Here is a 15,593-nt window from a genome sequence, read left to right as displayed (position 1 = left end):
AGATGAAGATGAGGGACCTAGGGCTTTTTCTTGCTAAGTAGAAGAGGCGGGAGGGGGGGGATTAATTTTTGGGATTCAATAGGTGGGGGTAATTTTCATCGATTTCATTTCCCGCCTAAAACGCGTGTTTCACTTAAAAATTATAAAGCGACACCTTTATAAGACGCACATTTTATGAAAGGCGCCCTCCGCATTTCTTTTTTTTTTCTTTTCTGACACTAATTTTAGGGCACGCACAAATGCGTGCCCTCTATCCTTCAAATTTTGCAAAACTTACATTATCTTTTAGGGCACTTACAAATGCGCGTCGTTTATCAGCGAGTGTCATTGTTTGTGCGTCATTAAAGGGATGCTTTCTTGTAGTGGTGGTGAGATCGAATTTTGAAAGTTGTGTGGTTGACATCTCGTGTAATGGATGGAAATGGTACTTCTGAGCCTTCCTCTTGTGAATTTAAATGTGTCAGATTCAAATAAACCAAAGAACCATCTTCAAAAGGTGTTGAACGTGGGCTACGGCATGGAGATGATGGTCTCGTCATGGGGGTAGGTATGAAAGAATATTGATTGTGATAAACTCAAATTTCATGGAGTGGTATTAACGACCATGTTGTGGGGACTTCTCAGAATGTCTTTTAGAGCCACAATATATTGTATCTTTAGTTCTCACTGGCTAAAGACCAATATCGACCTCTTATTTCTATAAAATTCTTTAAAACTCTTCTCTTCATCTTGTAGGCACCCCACATTTATTAAAAAAAATATGGTATGCAATTGTAATCTTCCAAAATCTCACGGAATTTTCTAGTAAGCTCTTTCTCTACTTCATATTTTTTCAACACTAAAAAATAAGATCAAAAGACTAGAGAAGCACATCATCATTCGGTTAAACTAAAATAAACTAAAAATGATTAAAAAATGTATAAAAAGAAAAGTAAAAAAGAAAAGAAAATGCAAACTCTTAAAACATCAAGTTGCCTCTCGAGAAGCGCTTCTTTTGAGGAGTCGTGAGTTGGACTCCTTCCTACTCTACGTTGTTGCGTGCGGGAGTGGGTTCTTCATTTTCTCCTTTTTCTCTTTCCTTATCTTCTTGCATATTTGGACTCTCCTTATGTAAATCTTCTTCGAGTTTTGTTTCGTCTTTATGTTGGCACTTTCTTCGTGATTGCATGTCATTCCCTTATTTTTTTCTCTTTTATCTTTGTATTCCTTTCTCATCTTCTTTATGTTCCTCTTTGTCTACATGCATCTTGGAAATTATTGGTTCCTTGAATTCCTCATCCATATCCTCCTCATTTATCTCCCCATTATCACCCACTCACCTTCTTCTTCATCACTTGCCTCTTCCACTTGAGCCTTTGGTCTAGTGAATGTTAACACTTCAAACATCATATGAATTGAAGCTCTTGGTTTGGAAAACTTTAATTCTGCCATTTGAGGCATCTCCTAAGCTTTCAACTTTTCCTCCATCAATTTCTCAATATCATCAAATTCATTAAGATTTTCTTCTTCCAAATCATTCACCCTTAACACTTTATCTCTTTTCATGTCATAACGCACTTTTTGATTCATTTAAAAATTTATTGCTTCATCTTCAATATGAAGCTTGAGATTTGAGTCATTGATGCCGACGAGGGCTCTTTCAGTGCTCAAGAATGGTCTTCCCAAAATTATGGGAAGTCCTTCACCTTCTTTCATGTCGAGAACCACAAAGTCGACTGGAAAAATAAATTTTCCAACTTTCACCAATAAATCGTTGATGATGCCACCATGTGGATGAGAAATTGAGTGATCCGACATTCGAAGTGGCATCCTTGTGCTTTGTAAATTTGGTAGATCACGTATCTCATAAAAAGAATATGGCATGAGATTGATTCTAGCCCCCGAATCAGCTAAAGCATTTATTGAAGTAGAATTGCCAAAGTCACAAGGTAAATTTTCCAACTTTCACCAATAAATCGTTGATGATGCCACCATGTGGATGAGAAATTGAGTGATCCGACATTCGAAGTGGCATCCTTGTGCTTTGTAAATTTGGTAGATCACGTATCTCATAAAAAGAATATGGCATGAGATTGATTCTAGCCCCCGAATCAGCTAAAGCATTTATTGAAGTAGAATTGCCAAAGTCACAAGGTAAAGTTAGTTGCCTAGGATATCCGATCTTAAGTGGAAACATATCAATGATTGCAGTTGAACATAACTCATTTAGCACGATGGTATATGCTTTTTCTAACTCCTTTCAATTAGTCATCATATCCTTAGTGAATTTGGGAATTTTAGCCAGGGACATTAAAAATGGAGCATTTATCGAGAGAGATAGTACTTGTTCTATGAAGTTCTTCTGTGTTGGTTCCAGAATATGCTTAAGGGATCGATATGGGAATGGAAAAGGAGGCTGGTACAATTTCAAAAGCGAAGAATTTTTATTTTCCAGTGGCCACATGGTAGTGACTGGTTAGATAGTTTTTCTTTTGCTGCTTCATGCTCAACTTCATCCGGCTGTGGACCGGGATGTTTGGTGTCTTCATTAACCATAATAAATGACTCAAAATCTTCCTCGTTTTCGATAAATATTTTCATAACATGTGGTTGTGATTTTGGATCGGGATTCTTAGGTGGTAACTTCTTGTTAACATGTGTTGTCAATTGTCCAAGTTGAGTCTTGGTATTCTTAATGGAAGCTTAATGATTTCTCATGGTAACATTAGTAGCATCAAGTCTTTTTTCAGAGGCTTCCATAAACCTATTAAGAATTGACTCAAATTCCATCTTCTTCTCAAGTGGAGGTTGTTCTTTTTGGTAGAAGCCTCCATCGGTTTGACTATGCTCATCATACATGTCTCCACTTGAGTAACATAATTGGGCCTTTCGATTCCTATTCTCATCTAGATCATAATCTTTGGTCACATGAGGCCCATTGCAACTGTCCCATCCAACTGGTATGACATGAATTTATTGGTCCATTTTTGTTATTCACCAATCCATGTTTTCTAATTTTTCTATTATCACACCCAAGTTCTCATTCCCTACATTTCCATTTCCTCTTGTAGTATATTCTCTTGGATAATGGTATTCTCTGGAGTGTTTTGCAAACTCTTCAATTAACTTTTTATTGTGGTCTGCATCTTCTTAGTCATTGGCCCATGAGAATCTAGAAGTTTCCTTATTGTAACGTTTACTCCATCATAGAAGATAGAAACTTCTTGTTGCACATTCAAGTCATGTTGAGAGCAATTCCTTAGAAGGCCCTTGTATTATTCACATGCTTCGTATATGGATTCACCGATTTCTTATTAGAAGTTGGGTATTTTCTTCTTTAGCTTCGAGATCTTTGAATGAGGACTAAATTTCTCCATAAACGCCTCTTTAAGATTGTTCTATGTTCAAATAGTTCCAGGTACGAGTGACTTCAACCAAATGTTTTCATCACTAGTAAGCGATACTGGAAGCATCCTTAGTAAAACCGCATATCCATTAACATTTGGGACATTGAAGTAGTTAGCAATGTCCAAGACTTCATCGATGTGCTTGAAGGAATCTTCATGGTCCTTCCCAAATAACAAAATATCTTTAAGCATGGATAAAATATGCCCCATAAGTTCGAAATTTTCTGTTGATGGAATTCCAGGTGGTTACCCAACCCGTTGTCGTTACGTAACCTTTTCTTGTACTCTTCCATTGTCATATCTATTATGCCTGCCATCTCTTCAGCCTCACTTTTTATGTCATCTTCCAAATCGTCTTCGGTTTCTGGTTTGTATCCTATTCCCTTTGCGTTTGGAGTTCTTAAAAAGCTTTTAAATTTGTCGAATTCAAAAGTGCTAGTTGATTCGTTAACCTTTTTTTCTTTCTTTATATGGAAAGCAGATTCTGGATCTTCCATTGGAGGAATTATGGGAGTTCTGGACCTTCGGTCATATATCACTAAAAGAAAAACACAACAAAAACAAAACGCATAAAATGAATAAAAATAACTAAAATAAAAATTGACTGTAACGTGACGACGATGTGGCCGAGATGTTCACGACGTGATTGTCGATCAAACTTAAAATTACAATAAATGAACAAAAATAACTTTTTGATGTTTTCACCCACAAAAAAAGATTGAATAACAAAAAAAATTAAACTAAAATTCAAATAAGTCGTTCCCTAGCAATGTTGCCAAAAACTTTGATGTGCACAGAAGTACCTACTAGTTTTAAATTTATAACCTAACTAACTTAACTAATAATGCACCTATAAGCAGTGTACGCAGTCAGATTATAAAAAAGCTTTGGTAAGTCGGGTGTCAAACATAGGGAATAAAATTTAATTTATAAAATAACTATTTCTAATTAAACTAAGAAAACAAACTTTAAATGGGGGCTTTGTAACGCCCGTGTTTCTAGGCTAGACATTACTGATAATGTAATAGTCTAGGTCAACATTTGTAACTTGTTTTGAAATAATAAAGATGTATTATTTGAGTATTATGTGCTTATACTTAATTATTATGATTTAATAAATTAAGGATAAAAATAAGCATAAAAAATAAATATTAGATAAACCCGATATCTATGAAGGAAGTTGTAGTGATTAAAACAAGGATTTCATAGATATAAAGAATACTGAAATCCGAGTTATAACGAAGAAGTTATGATCGAAGTTTCGCGACAAAACCGGCATGACGCTGTGTGACGTAAAAAGTGACTTTATGGTGAAGTGCTTTTTAGCCTTAGCGATCTAAATGAAAGTCGTAGTATACATTAAACCGAGAGCGTGCATAAAAAAAGTCCAAATCTGATTTTCTATGTGGAAGTTATGAATTTTCAAAGATTTGGCTTAGCAACATGCAGCCCAAAACGTGAATTTTTAGATCGAGTGATTTTTAGCGGAAACAACTTAAAAAAGAATCGAAGATCTTGTTGATAGTAGTTCAACGGTAAAACAACAGACGAAAACGGACGTCGGATGAAGAAGTTATGAATTTTTAACGGACGTTTCCTGTCCCAGCCTGTTAAAAATATAACTTTAAAAACTAAAGACTAAATTAGCCAACGGAGTCTAAACAAAAGTTGTGGAGCATAATGTCACCTACGTGTGAATATAAAGAATGTCAAAAACAGAGTTCGTATGCGAATGTTATGAATTTTTGAGGTTTTGGGCACAAACTACGAGGCTGGTCCGAAGGAGTACACACAACGCACTGAAGGAGTACGCCCAGCCTACTCGTGTAAGTGATCCGGAGTCCATCACCCACCTACTCCTTCGTATGAGAGACATGTTTCTTAGCCTTGGCGCATCTGAACTGATCCACATCGTATGCCCAACGAAGATATTTGCAAGGCAGTACGCCCCGCGTACCGAAGGCTTACGCCCAGCGTAATAAGGAGCTTCTGCCTCCTATAAATAGGGGATCTGAAGACAACTGATTTTTGGTTACAAATTTACTTCTTTCACCCTTCTACTCTCTTCCAAGATACACTAAATACCCCCAAGCCTATAATATTATCCTAGTATCGTAAGCAAGTCACGGAGAACCTAAAGATCCCAAGAAAAGAGTTTTTCGAGACGAAACTCTGCCCACGTGACACCCAGTGTTGGAGAAAACATTCCGGTTTTATCATAAACGATTGTTTTAAGACACGAAGTACTGCCCTATTATCATCAAATCAAGTGAGTGTGTGGTCACTTTCATCTTACACATAGATATGAAGTATTTTCTATAAAATACGTGCTATATGTAAAAATATTGTTTGTATATATGAGATGGATGTTGAATGATTTTTTATAGATGTTTAGAATGATTTAAACTGTATATGTATTTTTATCTAAAAATATGTTGGGTATAACATGGGTAGATGAAATAGTTGATGTGTGTTAAAATGATGAGAGGCCTCGTTGTTGACCACAGACTATTCTAGACAATCTCGTGGAACGCTAGCAGACTCGCAACATGTAAGTGTTTTTGAACTGAGTGTTCACCAGGTGTATTCCATCCCCCTGGTTGCCTTATTTGGCATGTATTGTTGAGGAATCCCTTAAGCAGTGTTGTCGCCCCGATGATGATCTTTAGACTAGGTCCCTTGTGATAGGTATTTAGGGACGTAAAGTGAGGATAACGGGAATGACTAATCAGAGATATTGTTGGTTGATGAAATTAATAAATTTATTTATTGTAGGTTGAAAACCCTATATGCTTACCAGGCTCCCAAGCCTGACCGAGAGCATAGTTGGATGATGAAGAGGTATTTTGGATTATAGTCCATTAGATGCAAATATTTGTTGTAAGGTCTATAATATACTATTTATGCTTTTGGCCTCTATCGATGTGGACATCCTGAGTTTTGTAATGAAATGAAAAATACATTTCGTTAAGAAATGCTTTGATAAATTTTTATCATATTTTTTTTAGGATTCCGCATATTTTATCGGAGAGATTACTCTAATTTTATTTTAAAAGCATAAACTAAATCGGTCTTTTCTGGCAGAGAAATTTGGTGGATGTCACAAGTTTCTACTGATTTTGCAAGATAGAATCACTTAAATCAAATTACTATCAACTAATAACTATTCAAACTAAACAAGCAAGAAAACAACTTTTACTTCAAGATTTAAAGAGTACTTCTGTTCAAATCTAATTTTCCCCTCTCCTATGGTTGAGTTTCAATAGATGGAATATATTGACTGCCAAATCATTAATTTACTAGTTACTATGATCAAATACCTAGATGTACCAATTTATGAATTACCACGCAACGATAAATCACATGTTAAACACAAGATCGATATAAACACAAATTGGACTATGAATGATAAATCTAATAGTTACATTCATATGATCAAGTTAAGTAATGAAATACAAATTAGGATTAATTATGATCTCTAACATATGTAAGGTTACTAGCTTTAAGTACCAAATATAAGATGTGATTAATCCTAGCTTTAATTATTTAATGATTATAAACAATTAGGTAACAAATTCATACAACTAGATTGATCATATATCACATAGAACTTGATTAATAATCAAAATAAACTAGAACTTCAACATGCTAGGTTTTTAATTATTAAATATGATTAAAATCAACATAAATCATCGAAATCACCACATAAGGATCTGGTTCATCTTCACCAAACAAAAGTATTAAGTTTTTAGCCTCTCATAATAACAGAAAAACACACTAAATCAATGAAATTTAGACTAGACATGAGTAATGCTTAGCAAACTGAATACATCAATGTAGATTTCTTCTAAATCTCTTCAACTCTTGAGCTCCAATAGATTTATAATCTTCTCCAGGTTTTCCATGGGGGTTTAGTCTTAATCCCTCTCCGAAAATAGGCTAGAAGCCCCCCCCCCCCCCTCGACCAAATTTTCGAATATATATAGTTTCCTAAAATCTGACCATCACGACATGGTAAATAGGCACCACATCGTGGTCTTCTGTTATATCTTGTATTCTCCAAGTAAGGTTATAGGTCATGAATCTTCCACTTTCTACGGCTTTGTCTAGAGCGGCCATGTCATGCTATTATAGATTTCAAGGTTTAGTTGTATTTGATTGTCTTGGCTCATTCATTCCTGCTTTCAGCTCCACATTAGCTTCATTTTCATCCCGAGCATGTATTTGCTACTACAAAACATAATTCAAACATAATAAGTACCTTATGTCCCAAAATAAGCATAATTGTATCTAAAAGTACTAAGAATATACACGAAATATATGACTAAACATGCACATATCATAATCATACATATCTACCAATATAACATGTCACTATAACATAGCAACATCCTATACACAAGGATACATAATAAAACCTAGTGGGTCGGTATTAGAGCCTTGGACCCATAAGGATACATAGTAAAACCTAGTGAGGAAATCTCACCTGAACTACTAAACATAAGCCCCAAAGCTACCTCAACATCAGAATAGCCAACCCAAACTTCCTATAACCAAACTGAGACCAATAGTTACTAAAATACTCAATTCTACCTAAGTTTGACTAAAAGTTAAACTGGTCAAAAAAATTCATCGGTTAAAGTCAACGTTAACCATACGTCGTGACCATTCCTTGGTCACGTTGTGAGAACAAAACGACAAAACAATCATGATTCTAGAAACGGTCACGTTGTGACACATCCTATCTCACATCATGACTTCTATTCAGAAGGCCAAAATATTCATTAAGTGCTTAATCTCTTCAGACCCAAGGCCCATAACCTAAGATCTAGTTCCTAATTAGCTACATAATGGTTAAAGTTTCCAACTTTATCCATTAGGATGGTCCGAACAACCAAGATCTAGTCTTTAAGTCCTAAGGTAACCAATAATGCATATTTCTAGCTACATCCATTAAGTCCAAGTCTCCAACCTTCATATCTGAATCAACATGATGTATAGATGGATAAAGTTTCCAACTTTATCCATAATAATATCTCAAGCTTTTAATATCTAAACTTTAATACCCCAAAATGACCTAAATAACCAAGATAAATTTCATGACTGAAAGAGAAGGCAAAAGATCAAAACTTTCCTGATCCAAGAGGTCCAAGAAAACATTATAAGCTAATCAAAATGTGTTGGAGTCCAAATCTGAAATATACAATGTTCTTGGGACCTTGTAAAGTAATAAAGTTGCAAACTTTATTCCCAACTCTCACTTAAAAATCATTAAAATGGACCAAAACACCAATACACTTCGATCTAAAGATTCAATGCAATAAATCTTGGGACTTTATAACTTACAAAAGGCAAATGGAAGTTGAGATATTCAATTTACAAGCTTCAAGGATCAATCTTGCATGAAAACATTGATCCAAAACCACCAAAAACTCCCAAAATGGATCTGAAAGGAGATGGGAGGCTCAAATCTTGAAAATGGAGGCTAGGGTTTCTCCCAAGAGGTTCTAGATATGATAGAGGCTAAGAAAATACCCTAAAACTTGAATCCTTACCTTTAAATACCTTGAAAACCCTAAAAATTTCATGGGACTTGGGCTGCACACTTCTCACATCGTGAGAATTACTTGTCACCTTGTGAGAACGGGTTTTCACCCAGTTTCACTCCAACTTCAAATGGTCATAACTTCTCCGTTTCAACTCCGTTTTTAGATTATTTTTATATGCATGGAAAGGTATTGATGAGCCCTACAACCCTATCTAATTACTTGTTAACTTAAAACACTCTGAACTAAAATCCTTAATTCATGAAAAAAAAACTCTGAAATATCACTTTTCCTATTTTACCCTTTGACTCCAAGACACAAACCAAGACTCTGATCACTTATCCAAGATTATCATCATATAAAAGGTCAAAACCCCATTCCCTTGAAGCACAAGCCCTTTACTTAATCCATTTATTCTCCACAATCCAAAAATAAGAAACTTCTCAAAACAGGATGTTACAACTCTTCGCCACATAAATTGGACTTTGTCCTCAAAATCCGTCTTGGTTAGAATCTCTGAAAACAATACCAAAACGTTCCATAAGATTCATCTAACCACTTCAAAATCAATGCATTTTTATAAATAAACCTCAAGAAACCACTCGGAAACCCATAACTGCCAACAAAGAAACCAAAAACTTGAAAATACTCAACCACAACTGCCAGTGAGAACCACTCAAACCGGAAACCACAAACCAATTCCATCAATATACTTCCCAGAACAGGGAACCCATCAGTCTAAAATTCAAAAACCATACCCTATGTTTGATGACCATACCTTCGCTGTACCTACCCCTAGTTCCCTAACTATAAACGCCGCTAATCCATGCAGAAAGAATAATCAAAACATCGCGATCGCGAGTTTCACCCAACCCCAAATCCGGAAATTGTTCCGAAAACCTTAAATACACACTTGACTTCCTGCAAGTCATCACTATCCTACTACTCCCACGAGCATAGTGATGGTCAATCCAAGAATCTCATGTTGCATCCAAATCCCTCATCAGCTCAGGTGTACATCTACCTAACAAAAGAACTCGAGACATTTACAATGAACTTCATGAATCAAGATTTCAGAACTGATATCCAACATTGGTAACCAACTCATAATAGATAGTCCGCAAGCTACGGGGATCAATATGCAAACATTCAGCAAGAGAATTCCGATTCACCATTAATACTCCCAACATACCTTTTATTGACCATGTGTGACAACCCCAAATCTATTCCCGTTACAAATCCCATTTTCACTAACGGAATGCGTCATTATATGTTATTTCTCGGTATTGTTCGGGTCGTCAATAAATAAATATTTAGTTAATTATACGTTCCGGTATTATCATGAGTAATTATAACTTGCAAATGTTAACCCCGTTTAACTAAATAAAGTTATATTACTTTTCAACCACTTCACCCGGGTAAAAAGTTTTAACCCCGTTAAACTTTAGCATCGGTTAGCCGTGTATCGGGTACAATACCCGAGACATATAAAAACACTTGAACACTACAATTGGACTCTTTTACCACCATTACATCTCTCTCTCACTACTTTCTCTCTCTAGACCCAAAATCGACTCCAAATCCGCGAATTCTCGACTTCCAAACGTAAGGATTCATCCCCTAACTTAATCTAATCATACTTTACTGCTTTTAGAGTCCAAAATCATGAGAATCAAAGACTATAAAGGAGTTTACGGCCAAAGAGGCTTCATAGGCCGTAAACCCCCAAAATCATACCAAAAGCCTTGTTTTTCCTTCCTTTAAGCTTATGGACTAGTTAAGGCATAAACCTAGGGGACTTTGGACACCAATACACAAGGATTTGACATGTAAAAAGGATTTTACGGCCCAAGCACATGCTTAGGCCGTAAACACCTCAAACACCCCAAAAACACTTGTTTAATGTCCCAAAAACTCATCTAGGGTGTTTAGCAATTTGGACTTGACACTAAGGAACACTTAAATGCACCAAACAACTCCATTTGAGGACAAAATGAGGAGTTTACGGCCAAGGCTAAGCTTGGGCCGTAAACACCCAAAAATTTGTGTCAAACAAGTCCCAAAACCCCTCAAATGCATGTAAGGATTTTATCTAAGGCCTTTGGAAGTGTGTTGTACAATTAAACTTCACATTTGGACACAAAATGAAGAGTTTACGGCCAAGGATATTCTTGGGCCGTAAACTCCCCAAAAATATATGCCAAATTGCCCCAAACTCACTATATGGCCTTCTAGGATTTATCTAAGGTGTATGAGACTTTGTTGTACCATTAAAACATACATATTGAAGGGTTTACAAGAGTTTACGGCCCAAGAACAAGTCTTGGCCGTAAACTCCCCAAAAATGTCACAAATTATGATGTTTAATCCCTTAAAATAGTCCAAGACACACACCACTAAATCAAGGAAGTGAAATAAGACCTTAAGCATACACTTTGGAGTGCCACTAGAGTTTACGGCCAAACCTAGGGGGTTTACGGCCGTAAACTCCCAAAGGATGGCCTTTGGGCCATAAACTCCAAGGGAGTGAGCTCGTAGACCCTCCCGTAAATCATCCATGACTTTGTACCACTCCCGGGAACCCCTTCTAGGCCTTAAAACCCCGAAAACGATGCTAGAATGTCCAAATACTATAATGAAAGGCACAAGATGATTAACTTCTTGTAAAATACATATTTCATAGGACATTAGGGTCCTAGGAGGTGCTCAAGAGGTTATTGGGTACCAAACGCTCAATCGACACTTTTACCCGATTTACCCGATTCACCCGATTTCCGCGATTTCAGGTGAGTTCATACCCCTTAATGAACCTTTCAAATGTTTTATATGTTTTAGGGGGGAGATACAAGTTGAATACACATGTTTATGAAAAGTTATACAAAACTATTTTTCAGATATCTGAGTTAATCACATGTGATTCACAATCTGTAGTTCAAATCACATGTGATTTGTCACTATGCTTTATAAATAAGTCAATTGTTTTCAAAACTATTTTGGATTAACAAACAAGTTTTAAATGTTCCTGTTGTACAATACTTTTGTTAAATAAAACTCTTTATGAGAATGAAATCATACTAATATATTTATATAAGTAAGGTTTGAAAGACTTAGGACCGATAGCACGCCTTATTTCTTGTTCTTGTTTGATTGTGGGCTTAGGGTAGTGGTTATCCGTCCGACTGTCATTGATTTCTTAGTTATATATCTCATATATTAGTACAGATTATGAGTACCTCTCAATTCATTAATTACCTGAATCACTATTTGATTAGAATCACATACACTAAATTAACTATAATGGGTATAGTTAAGGACTCTATCCCTTGTTACCACTATTACGCTACACTACTATAATTCTCTATATTATGAAGCAATACACTAATAAGAGAATACAATACAAGTTATACAAAAGATTACTACACTATAATACAAGAGAATGCACTAATCATGAGATAACTCACTAATCCACTACGGGATACTCTATACGCTATTCACTATGCCCGAAGTTTTCCGACAGGAAGACGACACTATATGTATAGATCTATACGGGGCAGATGCTATTACATCCCGAATGATAACTTCAGTCCGAGCCGCTCAGGCCTAGGGATGCTGTTACTCTACTACACTATGCATGACTGGGAAGGTCATGGGGATTCGCTATTACTCACACTATTGGGAATATTCTAAGAAAGACACTATAACCGCACTAAAATACTAAAAGAAAGATGAAGTAATATCCCGAAGTAAATAAGTATCTAATACTAAAGGATGCTACACCACTATTACATACTCTAAGAATAACTCACTATATTACATTACTTAATGTTCTGGAAAATATGGGATTTTTTAGGTTTCACCACTATTTATGATTTCAAACTTCAGTTTTCATACTAATAACTCTAATGCTTTTTATACAAGTACCCACACTAAAACTCTTATGAACTCACCAGCTTTATGCTGATATTCTTTTCAAAATAACTTGTATCTTCAGGTCAAAGATAGACAGGTACAGCAGCAATTTTTGGAGAAGATGGAGGATACAAGACTCATCTCTTATTTTTGTTTACTTTTGGTGTTTGTCAAACTTTACAAAACACACTTGTAAATACACTTACTATACGAATGAAATGGTTGTATGATTCTTGCTTTTACTATTATACAATTGTGATGATACTGTGCACTACGTCATCCACCCCGAAACGTATTCCGCCGTTATCGGTTTTGGGGTGTGACACCATGTAATCTGAACCATCTGGTCCCTGAGTCCCCCAACTCCCAACAATGCTCTAACACCAAAACATTCCAATAAGACTAACAATCTGAGACCTAAGAGTCCCAATCAAATGAATATTGGGTCACATCCATGTGAATCATACAACTACTGGTTCATGATACATCGTGAGACATTCTAACCACTAAAACGATCAGTTTACGGTACTACACCAATCATGTCGTCATTCCATCATTGGCCTAAAGACTCATGATCAGCACCATAGGGATCTAAAGACTATCAATCGTCAACCCACCTACTTCCAGGAACCCAATCAACATCTCTCTCAACACTAATCAAACACAACCTGAGCCATACCTTTCTATAACACACAATTCCTTTCTCATAATAGGCTACTCCAACGTAAAAATAGACGAAAACATGGTCACACACAACCAGAGAATGAGATAGGTTGTTGTACTTTTGTTCCATTTCAAAGGCTATAACCCAAATAAGAACCATGCCAATAATTTGAACCAAGTGTTCCTTTGCAATCTTGTTCATTCCACATACACCCCTCATGTCAATATCTAATGGACTTACAATAATCCACACACTTAAGATACCCCATAACCAACCCTAGATCTACAACATTCCTTCTATCCTTATAACCTTACCCAAAGGGAGAAGTACCAGTAGATCTCACAAAAGGAAGAACCTCAATCGTTAACACAAACCTCCTCATGAATGACTGAAACATGCTCCCACACCTTAATTGAAACTCAACAGATTCCACTAATAAGTAACTAGCTCGATAAAACTTCCAAATTTATCTAGAAATGTAGCTAAAACCCTGGTTCGATCAATCTGAATTCCGACCCTGTCAACACGGCATCCCAAAATTGGATTCTATACAGATCCCAAGCCACACCTGAAAAACTAAACAATGTCGCTCTGACGTCTAAACTTCCAATAACCAAGGACAAATGCCAAACCTAAGCCTGCTATGAACAATATTGTCAACACAACATCCCAAAATTTGATTCTATGTAGATCCCAAGCCACACCTAAAAAATTAAACAATGTCGCTCCAAAGTCTAAACTTCCAATAACCAAGGACAATTGCCAAACCCAATCCTGGTATGAACAATACTTCCATAACCAGCAATTGAGGGTACCCATACCCAGAAACCAAAATATACAACACACACATTTTGACGATAGGTTGACGCATCCATTGACGTCCACTGATACAACTCGAAACTTTCAAAGAAACTCAGCAATTGACGATGAAATAAATGACCAACAATCGAGAATGCATTGACGACTAATCCAATGAACCAATACACTACTAAACAAAACCCATGTCAAACTAAAAATACCAAACTTTGAAGCTGATTTACCGATCAACAATTGCCCATCCTAGAATATGGATAACAATCTATACAACAAACTCCTTGTCCACATCTTCCTCCTGCGAAGACAAATCATGCATTCCCTAGAACATATATCTAATAGAAACCTTCTATGCGGACCCGTCTTGACCAAATCTTAAACCAAAGTCTCGCATAACCGAACAATAGATCCCTATGACCCATTCTTTGGAAATCATAAACTCGAATAGATCGATGATCCTCCAATCAAAATACTCAGTTCTCCCAACTTAGGGTTTGAACTACCACCAACTGAAATTGAAAACAAACCAAATCTCAAACCGGATCAACCAGATAGATAGCATCCCAAAACCTTGGACTTTATAACAACAACATAAGATGATCTTCTAAATAAATACCAAGAAAACTTAAAGAGATTCTAAATCTGAGATGGAGACCTCAAAAACTCCCCAATCATAACTGCCTCTAACATCAATAATCCCATGAAAATTCACAAGCAATAAATATATCCATTCTTAACACTGATTCTCTATGTAGAAACAAATGGACTACTACACACCTCGTCTGCAAATCCCTAATCATCAATTCATCATAAGAATTATTCATAAATACAAGAGGTATTATTCTCATAGTTGGGATACATCAGACAACAAAAGTTTTTGTTCCCGATTCACTTCCTTAATCACCTGAAACAATCAACTAGCACCTGACCTGACTATATTAAAAGAAAGAAGACCCTTGATCTCATCTTAAGGAAACCATACCACAAGGATCTTGTTGTGTATTCCCATACTGCCATACTTGTTATCAAAAACTATAACTATCTAGCCCCGTTTTGGGTCTACATCCTAACTCTTAAAATCACATGTTTTCTCTCTCTTTCCTCCGAACACAAAAATTTGGAAGAACACAACCCCCATTATAGATAATCACATCCAAATGTATCAACCAATCACTCAACCTCTGACTGTAATCCTTGAGCCGATCATCACAATCGCTTCCTTCTTGAGTCATTTGACTTAATGGACACTACCTTGAGTAAGGCCCTTGAGACCTC

At 36.2% G+C, this 15,593-nt stretch overlaps 1 non-coding gene across 1 annotated transcript; it reads left to right on the top strand.

Moving 5' to 3' along the window:
- Positions 1 to 3,216: 3,216 nt before the first annotated feature.
- Positions 3,217 to 3,323, top strand: LOC145013592 (small nucleolar RNA R71). The gene has a single exon (XR_013665141.1). It is a non-coding gene; the product is annotated as a small nucleolar RNA R71 (small nucleolar RNA).
- The last annotated feature ends 12,270 nt before the right edge of the window (positions 3,324 to 15,593 follow it).

The sequence above is a fragment of the Lactuca saligna genome, chromosome 8, assembly GCF_052625555.1.
Source record: "Lactuca saligna cultivar CGN05327 chromosome 8, ASM5262555v1, whole genome shotgun sequence".
Lineage (NCBI taxonomy): Eukaryota > Viridiplantae > Streptophyta > Magnoliopsida > Asterales > Asteraceae > Lactuca > Lactuca saligna.
Note: the sequence above shows the minus strand (reverse complement) of the source record. Positions and strands in the feature narration are given on the sequence as shown.